Below are 15,122 nucleotides of genomic sequence, written 5' to 3'. Positions count from 1 at the left end.
CCAGCCCTCACCTCCTCCCCAATGAGCTGTGAGGACTGAGGAGCCTTCCGCTCTGAGACCTAATGTGTCACTACGTATTCAGCTCACTTTGAGCAGCCAGCACCCCAGCCCTATCGCCAGCACTGAATCACGGGTCTGCATTGTTGGTGAAGTTGGTTCAAGTTTTAAGAATGAGAATATGAGGCCTTAAATGACCTTGGTAATGAGCCTTTTATTATCATGCTTTGCAGGTTGTTCTTTATCCATTTAAAGTGGTTCCAGTTGTTCATGCATCCATTTAGATTTACAGATTATGAGCCACTGGTGCTACAGAATTTAGTGAGAATTTCAAGAAGTTTAAAAGATTGGACTTTTCCTAACTTTATAAACTACTAATCATGTAGTCCGGTGGTCTGGTAAATAATACTGTGTACTGATTTCATTGATAAGAATCTAATTTATTTGCAGGTTGAGGGAACACATATCCTCACCTCTTGAGAGAGATACTGAAGGAGAGCTGAAACCTCAACTACAAAGCGATAACAACAAACATTTATATAGGTAATTTAGTCTAATTAATATGGCCTCCAGTGGGGTTACTGCTGCATTCTGATTAGCCAAGATTAATGTTTGTGATGCTGACCATTGACAAAAGGTATTTTTGATAATGATTCAGTGATCTGGTGGTCCCTCTTTTGATGCCCCCATTCAGAGGTCAGAGAGTAGTCGACGGTGACCGATCTAACAAATGGGGCTTAGTTTTGGGAACGTTATTACTTCTCCTCATTATTTATGAGCTATGCAGACAACGGCAATGGGTCTTGAATGGATTACACCTCTCAAACCAATCTATAAACACGTGTTTACTCTTCAAGACCTCAGAGAACAAGCTGAATCATCGTAATGATGTTTGTACTAATTACTAAGCAGAGTAGGCACCTCCTCCCGTCTCCTAAAGAGAAATATGGTTTTATAAAGCATACATGGAAATCTAATTTAACGAGTATCATTTATTTATATATATTCCATTTATCAGATTTAGGTATGGGTGGCACATGAATTCCAACCCTGGTGATGCAAACTGTCAATCAAAACCTTAAAGTGCCCTAGCCAATGTACTACATACAATGTGCTGTGCTGTTCTGTGCCTGTACTGTGAATCTTCAGAGTCATTAAACCACCTCGACCACAATCCTCTGTCTTGTCTGTGCTCTTACCAGCACACGGGAGCGAACACAGAGTAAAAACTAACATAAAGAATATACGGTCCAACTGAGCCATACATGACCACATTTATGAAGCACTCACAATAAATACACATAATTAATATCACCATTCTACAGAGCATTCTTCAAATCAAATCAAACTTTATTTGTCACATGTGCCGAATACAAGAAGTGTAGAAACGCTTACTTACAAGCACTTAACCAACAGTGCAAGCCCTTAACCAACAGTGCAAGCCCTTAACCAACAGTGCAAGCCCTTAACCAACAGTGCAAGCCCTTAACCAACAGTGCAAGCCCTTAACCAACAGTGCAAGCCCTTAACCAACAGTGCAAGGGGCTGGGTGGCCTTGAGAAACACTGCTGTATAGTAGTACTCCTACATGCAGTATAAATAGTTTCCGTTCCTTCCCATCAGACACTCTGTTTGTACTGGGCTGCCTGCATCTCACTCACTTTAGATATCTCTAAAGGGAGATCCCGGTAGTACAGCCTGCATGCCTGCTTATTTCTATTAAACTGATGCGGGGCCATACTTCAGTGACACCAAAGGTAAGATGACAGGAGAGGTACTTCAACATTTCAGCCCCACCATGAACAATCAGTGATGGACAGCAGTTTTCAGAACCAAAAAATTGTAAACTGTGGACAGCTCCCATTGACAGATTTCAGCACCACATGAGATGGACAGCTTAATTGACAGATTTCTGCACCACATGAAATGGACAGCAAACGCACCGCTTCACTGGCAGCAGTGGAAGATTTCAGCAGATCAGTGCAAGGTATGTTGTGGAGCTAGCTCCTTCTATAGCTCCTCAAATCAATCAAACATAGCTTGTCATAACCAAACAGCTATACTAATAATCTGTTTGACATCCGTAGCATGCACTATGCAGCATAAACTATTTCAAACAGGTTGTTGCTTAATTAACCAATGTACAAAATGGTAAATAGATCAAAATGAATAAATCTCATAATTAGGGAGGAATTCAGAATACTGCAGTGACACAATGCAAGGTGTCTAAGACTTAAAACGTCTCTCTCTTCACCCTGTTTTCCGTTACTTCCATTAATACATGCCCTCTAATCATTCACTGAGGCACCGAAACACTGCTAAAAGATAAAGCAAGTGGATCCTAAATATTCCGTTTCCTCATCATTATTTACCTGGAACCACGTTGCTCTACGGACAGAGGGATGTGGTTGCATTTGGACCATAAACACTGAATTCAAAACAAAACACTGCCGATACAGTGGAGTGGGCTAGACAACAACAGACAGGCCGAGCCAAACGACAACGGAGCCTCAGACACAGTGACGGGTGGAGGGATTGATTATCACAGCCTAGGTAGGTGCCTGGCAACATCTATCTTCATCCTCCAGCAGACAGGGGGGAGCAACAACAGAACAGACAATCACATTTAATTGGAGAAATCTAACAATGATGGGTCAGGGGAGAATTTTCTAGCAGTTTGAAAATGAAAATAGCATTAGGCATCTAAGCATGCATACACAATGGCTGTCTGGAGCTACATTTTGGTTGATTTATTCCTATTATGTTTCCTCTTAGTCCAAGAACACAATTATTGCGGTGGTCCTAACACTAGAACCTTCATATTGTGTTGACCAGCATGTCAGTCAGTCAGTCCACAGTGCTACCCCAGCACGTCAGTCCATGATCAGTCAGTCCACAGTACTACCCCAGCATGTCAGTCCATGATCAGTCAGTCCACAGTGCTACCCCAGCATGTCAGTCCACGATCAGTCAGTCCACAGTGCTACCCCAGCATGTCAGTCCATGATCAGTCAGTTCACAGTGCTACCCCAGCATGTCAGTCCATGATCAGTCAGTCCACAGTGCTACCCCAGCATGTCAGTCCATGATCAGTCAGTCCACAGTGCTACCCCAGCATGTCAGTCCATGATCAGTCAGTCCACAGTGCTACCCCAGCATGTCAGTCCATGATCAGTCAGTCCACAGTGCTACCCCAGCATGTCAGTCCATGATCAGTCAGTCCACAGTGCTACCCCAGCATGTCAGTCCATGATCAGTCAGTTCACAGTGCTACCCCAGCATGTCAGTCCATGATCAGTCAGTCCACAGTGCTACCCCATCATGTGTGCTAGCTCCGTCCAGTGATCACCAAGGGAAGCCACAGACTTGCATGTTGGTCAACAGCCTTTAACAAACGTATGATCATTTAATGAGCCAATCTACATAGTGGAGATACGTTACCACTTATTCCTGACACAGGCAGTTCAGCTATTGAAACTGAGACATACTACGGTAAAATCCCATAAATAGCAGGATTACAGTAAGAGTCCCTGGTTGAAATTGTTTCCACTTCACATTTACAATAGAAATGCATTCACCTCATGCATGACATCTTGATTCAAATGAGATGATCTGACTAAAATGGGTGATCTAAACACGTAAGGATGGGGATTGGATGGTCATTAATGATTAGTAATGTGTCTCGAAATTCCTGTCTGTCACGTGAACTGATGGAGATGGTGGTTACTTCCAGAGAATAAAGCCACATTTTACATAGTTCCTGTACTGTACTGTCTGGTCTTAACTTTCCTAGTGTTGATAGGGACAAACCTGTCTAGACTGATGTTACATAAAGAGCCATGTCACCATGGTAACTGATGATCAGCTGTACAGGGTCATTAAAGAGACAGACAGAGCAAGGAGTGTGCGGGGGAGAGGAGATAAAGGCCATGCCAGCGGTGTGATAGCTGGTCATTATCATCATCTGCTCTCCTCACTCCACTGACATCACAGTCCAAAGGGCATCTGTAACCCCGCACACTGACCTGTACCCCCACACATTGACTCGGTACCGGTACCCCCTGTATATAGCCTCCACATTGACTCGGTACCGGTACCCTGTATATAGCCTCCACATTGACTCAGTACCGGAACCTCCTGTATATAGCCTCCACATTGACTCAGTACCGGAACCCCCTGTATATAGCCTCATTATTGTTACTTTATTGTGTTACTTTTTATTTTATTATATATTTTTTACTTTATTTTATTTAGTAAATATTTTCTTAACTCTATTTCTTGAACTGCATTGCTGGTTACGGGCGTGTAAGTAAGAATTTCACGGTAAGTTCATTTGATTTGACCTGTCTTCTACAATCCAGGTTGCAGACAACAACCCCTTTAAACCATCTATGGCCAAACACACTATGCACTTTCTGTGGCCGAAACAACGTTGAGGTCTATCTTAAAGGACAGATTAGACCTTTTGGCTTGTATGTTAAAGGTGTGTGTGTGTGGATGTGTGTACTCATGCTCATGGACAAAATAATTGCTGTATAAAGAACTCACCAACTCAATGCGCAACTGCAGCCCACTCATGTAACACACAGAGTGTGCCTTCAAGCATCCCCCGAATTAGACCCTGTGGATCAATGAGGTAGTTGTGAAGCGTCTCAAGGTTCCGATGCTGTGGCTGCAGGAAAAAACAACCTGTTCCCACGGTAACCACCAGACTAGGTCAACTGTCTGACAAATCCAGGCATAGTTGACAGTCTGTCACGTTCCCTACACCCTTTGGCGTCACTCCATCTGGCCGTCACTGACCGCCCCCTCGCCCGACCTTCCCTGGCTGTTCCCTGACCGCGCACCTTCACTTTACAATTGGCAGCAAGCAACACCTTCCTGAGCTGCCCCTCCATTCCAATTTGCCATGTGCATATTAGCAGAGTGAAAGCACTGGAGCAGCTTCATATCCCATCCACAGCTCTTCTGTTCTACACCTTGGCAGGGGTATACCGGTACCCCCTGTATATAGCCTCATTATTGTTATTTTATTGTATTACTTTTTTATATTTTTTACTTTAGTTTATTTGGTAAATATTTTCTTAACTCTTTCTTGAACTGCACTGTTGGTTAAGGGCTTGTAAGTAAGCATTTTACGGTAAGGTCTACACTTGCTGTATTCAGCACATGTGACAAATAAAGTTTGATTTGATTTGAAGGTCTGAGAGAGAACGTCACACGAGCGAGATGGGGGAGGATGGGGGGGGATTGGCATAGTTCATCACAGTTAATCTGTATTCTAAAAGGTCGTCCATTCAGTGCTGTAAAAACATGCAGTTCCATCTGTCATGTAATAATGAGAGGGAGAGAAGTTTCGAAAAGAGAGTTTGAGTAGGTGCCTTTCTCACCGCTCAGTAATTACAGAAAGGTAATTAACAAGTCTATGGCTCCTTCATCAAGCTCATTATCTCATTTTTACCATCAGGGGCATTTCGCAGGGAAATCATTAATCTGCCACGAATGTCTGTCTCTCATACACTCATATGCACATGCACACACACTCACTTACGTGTGTATACAGTACACGCCGCACACACACGCACAGTACCTGCACACACAAGTATGCACTGACGCACACAAACACGCACGCAAAATGCACACATACATGCAAACACACACACGCACAGTGCTAATATCCAAGTGTCATTTCATTGAGTAGATTTTTTGTCACCTTGTGTGTAATTGCATGACTTTTTGTACAGTAGGCCTATATGAGAGTTTGATGTGAGAGTGCCTTTAGTTACAAAGCAACTTTTACAAAGCTTTGTGTGTGTTCAGTTGTGGAGTGAAACATTTTGGTCGGATGATTGCAGCTTTACACTGTTACAGAGGGCTCTGCTCACCCATGTGTAGTCTCTAGTCCCCATAATAAACCAACACAGGCTTGGAGCCCGACTGCATAATCTCTCACTGGTTTTGTTTACTTATGTTATGACTCCACCGATGGCTCCTTCGTCTCGTGCTTCTCTCCTATCCTCACCTAGCGTGGGGAAAGCCAGGAGCAGTCAGAGAAATGTGCCATCTCTTCCATCTCAGTTATGAATATTTCATGAAATAAACTTTAGTGGAATAGTTTAGTTACAAGGGGAAAAAGACCCAAGAGGACCTCTTAGCAATGTACTGCAACGTAATCAAACAGTTGTTGTTTTGTCCAAATGGGTAGTAAGGGTATTAACCAAAACAGTTCAATCAACTCAAATCGAAGGCAATCGAACTCTTAAACTCAAATCATGACAGAAGAAACATCACTAAATCACTGTAGCTTTTATGTTGAGTCCACTGAAAGCCAAAAGAGGTTTTCCAAATAACATGAACAAGTGTTTCAGAAGCAAAACACCAAGAATTCCAAAGACACCTGGGGCCTGTTCAGCATGGTGCAAAGTTACAAAACGGTCAGATAGAAATGTACTGTGTAGAACACATACAGTATGTTTGTCTTTCAAGTAGAATAGGGAATCGTGTCGGTCAGCAAAGGTAAAACGACATGCAACATTCACCTCACTAAATCCACCCCTGATCCACACACTCTCTTCATCATGACTCAGCACTCATTAAAGGGCCATTAACCCATCTGCTGTTATAGTGACATAAACCAGATTTATGGGCCTCATCAACTTTATTCCTCCCCATCAACTGCTTACAATAGAGCCGTAAAACACGAATGAAGCCAAAGGACCTTTAAAATCAAAGCTATTTATTGGCAAGTAGTTACCATGGTAATCTAGCATGGAGTGAGCACAACAACAGCAATAAAATATGAATGAATAGTAACAGAGGGCTTTGCAGTGGCAGGTCAAGGATATAATACATTATCTACAGCAGAAAAACATTGCCTGTCAAACGTAGTATTCCAAACCTGACAATGACCATAGGAGTTGGCAAAACAGCACAAACAGATCTCGGAACAGGCTAAAAGAACGTGCAGCACTTCAGGAATAAGATGAAATCCAGGTGAGACTCAAGGAGCAGAACGTTCTTGATCAATCGTAACACACAAGTTAACAGAGCCTGGTTGGTGTCTGTATTATGTGAAGGAAAATTAAGCTAAATATATCCTGGGGCAGAGTCAAGGGCACGACGAAGAATATATCCATACAAAATGTCCTCCGTAATTACTGTTCAACGAGAGGAAGGAGCATGGTCAAGGATAACCATAGAACCCCACATAGGGTTGGGCATAAAGGAGAATCCGGTGTAGGCAAATTCAACGGTGTAGACTAAGTATTATGTCAGATTTAATCCTTTCAAAAAAAAGTATTATCTCTGTGTGAAGTTTTGAGAGCCTCGCTCACATTCGTACTCAGCTCTCTCTCATTCAGTCAGGGGTGCAACTTTGGTTTTAGAAGTGGAGGGGACAAATATATAAAACAATTATAAATATATATATATATATAATTTTTTTATCCGGTCGGATAAACACTCCAAACCCGACTGCTCTGAGGCGTCTGCATGGTCCTAAAGCACACCATTGAATAGTTTTGTATCATATTCCAATGATAAAACTGTGGGGGACAAAAACGCAATTTTAGAATGTGGGGCCCGTCCCCAGTGAAAGTTGCGCTCCTGCATTCAGTAGTAACATTACCTCTTCTCTACAGACCTAACGAAAACACCCCCAAACACACAAACATGACGCAAATAATGTTTCACAGAACAAAGACAATCCCACTTGTGAACATCAATGAGACACACAGCATCGTGGCAAAGCCAAATCTCTCAGGAGCTTGGACATATACATATGAAATGTTCAGTCATATCACAAAAATCAAAGCAACAGAGGTGACAAAACCCTGGGATGTTGCACTGGAAATACCAACAGATCAGTATCAGCACAGAGCTATATTAACACGAGGTGATCAAAATTACAGAGGATATAGTCTCCATACATGAGACCTCATACCTAGTCAAACACCGCACCTTGTCAGCCTATTTTGGCCAATCGCCTGCTGACATTCGTATCTGCTCAGGACTGGAAGTCTATGTCGAGGAGCAGCCAATCCTTTTACAGTTTGGTCAGGTACAGTTGAATCACAAATGAGGCAATATGAGGTCCATGCACTCTGGCAAAATGTGGAACAGCTCTTAGCACCAAGAGACCTTCATTGGAATAGTAATACAATATTAATCAGGCGAATGCATTAGACTAAGCATTGTAAATGTATTAGGATATGCATGAGAGGATTTCCAATGGTTGAAAAAAACAAAATGTTTTTTTACAAAGGATGAGAAGGTCTAATTCACTTGGAGTTATAATAAACATAAAACATAAAGCTTTACTACATACTTTGAGCTGGGGTGTAATCATTACTCTCTAATCATTACTCTCTAATCGTTACTCTCTAATCGTTACTCTCTAATCGTTACTCTCTAATCGTTACTCTCTAATCGTTACACTCTAATCATTACTCTCTAATCATTACTCTCTAATCATTACTCTCTAATCATTACTCTCTAATCATTACTCCAAATATTCTGGTTTGCAACAAAAACCAGAGTTGCTATTGGACAGATTCAGTTAGGTCCCTCTCTGTTTGCTCAATCTGTCCAATTGAGACACTAGGAATGTTTTGCAACTGTTTGGAGTAATGTTAAGGTATTATCTAAGAGAAGCACATTGCAGAAACGCGATTGTTTACCACAACTTCTACCCATGGACAAGGTCCATTATGATACACTGTACATCCCTACCCACTTAATGGATCCTTCGCTCTAAGTGTTCTTTGGGGTATTTCAAAACTGTAAAACTATATTTGTGAGAAGGCTGGGGGGTCTGAAATGTCCCCACACGGTCTCTTCTAGCTTACATGGCAGGGCCTTCTTCAAATAAAAACACGTTTTTTTCTAATGGTAAACATCAGGTAAGAATTGTTCTTAGTACTGTTTTTCTTTTCGAGGCTAAGAAGATTATTAGGACAACATAACGACTCCTTTTATGTTAGCTTCTCCGTACAATACCTTTGTGCCCACCTAGCTTTGAATTTCAGCAATAAGGCCATCTGTGTTGCTACAACAGTAAATACCCAGCCCCTATTATCTCGGCTGGGGAAGCATTGTTTTTAATTACTGTGCAACTTGTTTCTGGAATGTGCAGCACCATTGTTTACATTCCATTTATTTTATGTGCAATAAAATATAGAGAAGTGCACCAAAGCTCATTTGTTGGAGAACCATATATCTTCAAAGTGAGAATGCGACAACAAACACCTGAAAGGTTTGACTGAGGGAAAAGGATAGATCACGCTGACAAATGTCTCAGCTATCTGAGACAGTTAATAGCAAGTCATAACACCCATGCTTCAACCAATATACTAACAATCTTGGTAATATGTCAAGCTAACACAAAATCAGGCCATCATTATGTTCCCCAATCCATACAAATCCATCTACAAAGCCCTAAATATCAGAGAAATCAAAATCTAGGAACATCAAAGTTGTCAAAGCTATAAATTCACACCAAGAACAAATGTACAAGTATAGGGGCCAAACTCACCTTCCACACTCTTTCCACTCTGGATAACTTGCGAGTTTTCATTCCAAGTGTTAGGAAGGGCTGTTAGCATGAGCCAGAGACTGAGCAGAGTTATATGGACTGGCTGAGTGAAGCTGAGTCAAGATCTGTCCATAGTGGAGACACACCTTAGCCCATCATGGTGAGAGCCTTCATACACTCAGCGATTCAGCATAAAATCCCCAAGCCTCACATTAACAAACTGAGTGTGTGTGTGTGTGTGTGTGTGTGCATAAGAGTGTGTGTGTGTGTTAGAGAGTATGTTTGTATACAGTCCAGCTTAGCTCAGCAAGACACAGCCCTCATTTCTCAAGTGTAGACAAGCGTCATCGTAAGGACCCCCTGTTGAGCTAGCCAACAGCGGCTAGAATGTGACACCCATCCTATCAAACTAAAGCAGGTCAGGTCAGTATACAGAGGGACTCTACAGTATAAGATAGAACTAGCTGTCTGACGGCTACGAATGGCCATTCACACACACACACACACACACACACACACACACACACACACACACACACACACACACACACACACACACACACACACACACGCACACAATGCTGAAACACAACACTATGGGAGTCTATGGGACATAGCCAGCCGGCCAGCCCAGCAGCCATGCAGGCTCTCAGCTCAGCATCATCTCTTTCACAACAATCAGCACTAAGTCACTTACCAGGGCCATTATCTCACTCTCCCCATTCAGCCAAGATCAGCATAACACTCCACACCACACAGCAACAACCCAGCCACTTTACAGCTGCTCTATACCCTCTGTGGGCGGGATTTTTATCCTTTCTGCTTACGTGTCCCTCTCCTTTTCATCTACCAGGGGGAATTCACCCCAACTCCGGGGTCGGCCGTCTCTCGCTCACCGTTTATGAATGCAATTAAACAATGGTCCATACTGAGCTAGGTTTAGCTAGGCTCAGTGGTGGCTGTTTGTGTGTTTGGGTTTAATAGAAATGCATTGGTACTGTACAAGGTAGAATAGAACTAGTAGTCTTCTCAATCACCACGGACTACCAACACAACGCTGTAATTGATATCAGTGCGAATAAAAATGTAACTTTCCCATCGTAAGAGTCTGACATGTTCTGATATGTTACTTTAGTCTTTATTAGTGTAGCATTTAGTGAAGTAAAGATTCATCCAGACATGATAGAACTGTTCGCTTCAAATTAGACTAGTGAAACGGCTCTACTCAATAAAGAGTTGTTTCACACTGAGACTCGACTGTCCTCTGGTCCAAGCACCGCTCCATTACCCACACACTAACTTGCCAGTTGTTCACAACCAATGTTCCCTCTAATTCTTTTGGCACTTAGCATATTTCAGGTCTGCTGAGCGCAAACTGAAACATTGTGAAAATTCTGTGTAGCTTCCGGTGCGAGTTTACTGTGAACACTGAGGCTGTACCTGCTTTAAGTTCCAGTTATAACAGTGGCCAAGTAGGCTACTGTGGCTATTTGATCATAATGTAGGACTACCAGAGTGGACTACCATCAAAAACAATGGAGAAAATGCTTCCCATAACATTTTAACATGGAAATAGCTGTTTTATCATTCAGCCTACAGTAGCAGCCAATGTGTGGTGTTCAAAGTAGGCCTACATTCCATGAGACTTTTGAAAAAAAACATACCGGGCTTGACATTATCCACTTGTCCTTTAAACAAGGAGGTGACTGAACATTGTGTTGTTTGATGCAAGAATCCACTTTACAAAATAAATTCATTATTATTTCCATACCATTATTACAGAGAATCAGACAAAGTATGCTACCCTGGCATGTGAGGTTCTAGTTTTGTTTGTCTATGTTGGTGATTTTGTATGATTCCCAATTAGAGGCAGCTGGTAATCGTTGTCTCTAATTGGGGATCCTATTTAGGTAGCTTTTTTCCACCTGTGTTTGTGGGATATTGTTTATGTGTAGTTGCATGTTAGCAGTCCATTGTCGTCATGTTTCGTTTATTCTTTATTGTTTTGTTGTGTGGTTCACTTATTTTAAAATAAAAAATGTGGAACCCAGATCACGCTGCACGTTGGTCCGAGTATGCTTCCAACGAATATCGTGACAATAGTCCCCACCATTCACATTGTAAATACAGTCCAGTTCAAAGTGAACGGCACAAATCAATATATGGCAATGGACTATTTGCATATAGGCCTACTGCAGCTCTGATTGGTTATGGTGCACAGGTCTGTGGAGTCCGGGCCTGAGTTGTGCCTGTCAATCCAATAGAATCCTACTCTGATGCTCTCTGACTACAACAACATGTCTTGCATAGTTTGTTTTGTTTTGGTATGATGCATTGAAAGTGGCTAATATTGCATTGATTTGATCACAATCCCCACGGTAAAGGGAAACATTGATAGTGTTAATGGGGAAAACTCTAGAAAGTTGAGTGGAGTTCAATCTCGTGCGTCTCTCCGCAGCCTGATATTTCTTCTGGCGGGGAGCAAATAGTGAGCCCGAGCAAATAGTGAGCAAAGTAGTGAGGCTATAAGAGTAGCAAGGCTACATACAGACACTGGTTAGTCAGGCTGATTGAGGTAGTATGTACATGTAGATATGGTTAAAGTGACTATGCATATATGATGAACAGAGAGTAGCAAGTAGCGTAAAAAGGGGTTGACGGGTGTTGGGTGATGGCACAATGCAGATAGCCTGGTTAGCCAATGTGCAGGAGCACTGGTTGGTCGGCCCAATTGCATAAAAGAGGGGTGGGGGGGGACACAATGCAAATAGTCAGGGTAGCCATTTGATTACCTGTTCGGGAGTCTTATTGCTTGAGGGTAAAAACTGTTGAGAAGCCTTTTTGTCCTAGACTTGGCACTCTGGTACCACTTGCCATGCGGTAGTAGAGAGAACAATCTATGACTGGAGTGGCTGGGGTCTTTGACAAGTTTTAGGGCCTTCATCTGACACCGCCTGGTGTAGAGGTGCTGGATGACAGGCAGCTTAGCCCCAGTGATGTACTGGGCCGTACACACTACCCTCTGTAGAGCCTTGCGGTCGGAGGCCAAGCAATTGCCGTACCAGGCAGTGATGCAACCAGTCAGGATGCTCTCAATGTTGCAGCTGTAGAACCTTTTGAGGATCTCAGGACCCATGACAAATCTTTTTAGATTCCTGAGGGGGAATAGGCTTTGTCGTGCCCTCTTCACCACTGTCTTGGTGTGCTTGGACCATGTTAGTTTGTTGTTGATGTGGACACCAAGGAACTTGAAACTCTCAACCTGCTCCACTACAGGCCCGTCGATGAGAATGGGGGTGTGCTCGGTTCTCCTTTTCCTGTAGTCCACAATCATCTCCTTAGTCTTGGTTACGTTGAGGGATAGGTTGTTATTCTGGCACCACCCGGGCAGGTCTCTGACCTCCTCCCTATAGGCTGTCTTGTCGTTGTCGGTGATCAGGCCTACCACTGTTGTGTCGTCTGCAAACTTAATGGTGTTGGAGTTGTGCCTTGGTCACAAGCCAGTTCGACACATCATTGGAACCAAATAGGTTAAAAAAATGTAATCGGGTCCCATGCTATCAACACAGACTTATTTTTGTATGGAAATTGACCATAGTGCCATTCAGTATGAGTGCGAGCTGGGGAGATTCAGATTGACACATCCGGCAATAGAGTTACTGCATTCCCATGATTTGACAACCAATCTGGAGCGCAGGATGAACATCAATCATTTCAGATCTGTTTCGTGTCTCAGTGGGCCTCACTCTGCGGATTCCAGAATAGGAAATCACAGTTCTTAGTTCCGAGTTCCATCTCTCCCCACCAACTCTCCCTTAACACAGGGCATTCATTATCTACTCTATATCTCTCTCACCACTTTCAATGTGCAGGGAAAAGCAATCTGCTCTGCTGTCCTATGAGTTGTGGGGTCTATGACTACATGAAGCTCTGCTGCTGCCTGAGAGGGGGAACAGGGGCTGAAGATAAAACAGAGCAACCACAAGGAGGATGTACAGTTGAAGTCGGAAGTTTACATACACTTACGTGGGAGTCATTAAAACGCTTTTTTCAACCACTCCACAAATTTCTTGTTAACAAACTATAGTTTTGTCAAGTCGGTTAGGATATCTACTTTGTGCAAGACACAAGCCATTTTTCCAACAATTGTTCACTTATCACAATTCCAGTGGGTCAGACGTTTACATACACTAAGTGCCTTTAATACAGCTTGGAAAATTCCAGAAAATGATGTCATGGCTTTAGAAGCTTCTGATAGGCTAATTGACATCATTTAAGTCAATTGGAGGTGTAACTGTGGATGTATTTCAAGGCCTACCTTCAAACTCAGTGTCTCTTTGCTTTACATGATGGGAAAATCAAAAGAAATCAGCCAGGACATCAGAAAAAATATTGTAGACCTCCACAAGTCTGGTTCATCCTTGGGAGCAATTTCCAAATGCCGGAAGGTACCACGTTCATCTGTACAAACGATAGTATGCAAGTATAAACACCATGGGACCATGCAGCCATCATACCACTCAGGAAGGAGACATGTTCTGTCTCCTAGAGATGAACGTACATTGGTGCGAAATGTGCAAATCAATCCCAGAACAACAGCAAAGGACCTTGTGAAGATGCTGGAGGAAACAGGTACAAAAGTATATATATCCACAGTAAAATGAGTCCTATATCGACATAACCTAAAAGGCCGCTCAGCAAGGAAGACGCCACTGCTCCAAAACCGCCATAAAAAAGCCAAACCACAGGTTGCAACTGCACATGGGGACAAAGATCATACTTTTCGGAGAAATGTCCTCTGGTCTGATGAAACAAAAATAGAACTGTTTGGCCATAATGACCATTTTTATGTTTGGAGGAAAAAGGGGGAAGCTTGCAAGCCGAAGAACACCATCCCAACCGTGAAGCACGGGGGTGGCAGCATCATGTTGTGGGGGTGCTTTGCTGCAGGAGGGACTGATGCACTTCACAAACTAGATGGCATCATGAGGATGGGAAATTATGTGGATATATTGAAGCAACATCTCAAGACATCAGTCAGGAAGTTAAAGCTTGGTCGCAAATGGGTCGTCCAAATGGAAAATGATCCCAAGCATACTTCCAAAGTTCTGGCAAAAGGACAACAAAGGCAAGGTATTGGGGTGGCCATCACAAAGCCCTGACCTCAATCCTATATAAAATGTGTGGGCAGAACTGAAAAAGCGTGTGCGAGCAAGGAGGCCTACAAACCTGACTCGGTTACACCTGCTCTGTCAGGAGGAATGGGCCAAAATTCACCCAACTTATTGTGGGAAGCTTGTGGAAGGCTACCCAAAACGTTTGACCAAAGTTAAACAATGCTACTAAAACTGAATTGATTGTATGTAAACTTCTGACCCACTGGGAATGTGATAAAATAAATAAAAGCTGAAATAAATCATTCTCTCTACTATTATTCTGACATTTCACATTCTTAAAATAAAGTGGTGATCCTTACTGACCTAAGACGGGAATTTTTACTAGGATTAAATGTCAGGAATTGAGAAAAACTGTGTTTAAATGTATTTGGCTAAGGTGTATGTAAACTTCCGACTTCAACTGTACATGTAGGCTA

The sequence above is a fragment of the Oncorhynchus tshawytscha genome, linkage group LG28 (assembly GCF_018296145.1).
Source record: "Oncorhynchus tshawytscha isolate Ot180627B linkage group LG28, Otsh_v2.0, whole genome shotgun sequence".
Lineage (NCBI taxonomy): Eukaryota > Metazoa > Chordata > Actinopteri > Salmoniformes > Salmonidae > Oncorhynchus > Oncorhynchus tshawytscha.
Note: the sequence above shows the minus strand (reverse complement) of the source record.